Genomic DNA, 1,311 nt, shown 5'->3' with positions numbered 1-1,311 from the left:
ATCATCCATGCTAAGATTATCAGTCCAAATCTATAATCACAAGGAGACAACAAAGATAGGCTAATTAAAGCCTGGGCTTTTAATTGGAAAACAGGTGAGGGTAAACATGATAAATCCTTCATCAGGTAGAGATCTGTAGGTCCAAACTGGAAGGGAGGATGGCAATGTAAGCATACAATGGAAAGGCACATAACACAGTATGATAGAGTTTGGTGGCTTGGTAGGGGAAAAAAGCATATCAGAAAGACCATGTTAAGAAAGCTAGACTTTAGACTTTGCCTAATTAACTTCACTCATTCTCAAATGTTAGTTTGAGTCATTTCTTGGCCACCTTTGCCTCCCCAAGTTTAGATCAAATTCTCTTATACATTCATAGGACCATATTTTGTTCTCAACATTCATTCATTACGGTTGATAATTGTTGAGTACCAGGTTTCTCTCACTAAGTTCTATAAGAAAGGGTCTGGATTGGTTTTACTCTTCGTTATCTCCAAGTGCCAAATACAGTGCTTGGCACCAAGCAGGTGCTCAAAATCTGAATAATTCTTAAAATTCAATCAGACTTAGGAATTAAGGACAATGGGCATATTACATTGTCCAGAAGACTGTGGGCAAAGCTGTTCTTAGGGGGGAAACTCACAGCTTTAAATCTTTTAAACAAACTGAACATTCTATTCAAGAGATTGGGAAGTTGTGGGTGGGGGGGAGTCGGACTGAAAAAAGTAATGACTTGAAACAAAATCAGTAGAAGTAATCTTTGAAAAGATCCATAAAAGAGATCATTGGCAAGGCTAATCAAGGGACAGAGAAACTCCAAATGCATAATGTTTAGAATAAGTAAAGTGATATAACAACAGATTAAATAAATTTAAAATACAACAGAATATTATCTACAACTCTAACCAAGTATATTAAAACACTTAAGTAAAATGGATACTTTTCTAGAATAATAAAAGAACAAACAAAAAGAAAATCTGCATTGTTTACGAACCATGGTGAATATATGAAGTTTCATCATACTGACTATTCTGTACATTTGGAGGACTAAAATTGCTCAGCACCTGTCTCATACAGAAAGCTGACCAACCGTGTGCACAGCCCACTCCATCAGCTTGAGAGCAGCAGTCTAGCAAGTCGAGTCAACTGACACACAGAAAATACCAAACATCAAAAGAAACTCAGATGGGCCCCGCAGGGTCCAGGTTAGGCAATTAAGGGGGAACACAGAATGAAGAACGCAGCTTTGCACACGAAGAGCCCAGTGCGCCTGCGCAGGGTAGCGGCTGCTCGGCTCCCAGCTGGGGGCGGAAT

This window comes from Myotis davidii, unplaced genomic scaffold (genome assembly GCF_000327345.1).
Source record: "Myotis davidii unplaced genomic scaffold, ASM32734v1 scaffold982, whole genome shotgun sequence".
Taxonomy (NCBI): Eukaryota; Metazoa; Chordata; class Mammalia; order Chiroptera; family Vespertilionidae; genus Myotis; species Myotis davidii.
The sequence above is the reverse complement of the archived record's forward strand: the minus strand, read 5'-3'. Positions refer to the sequence as shown.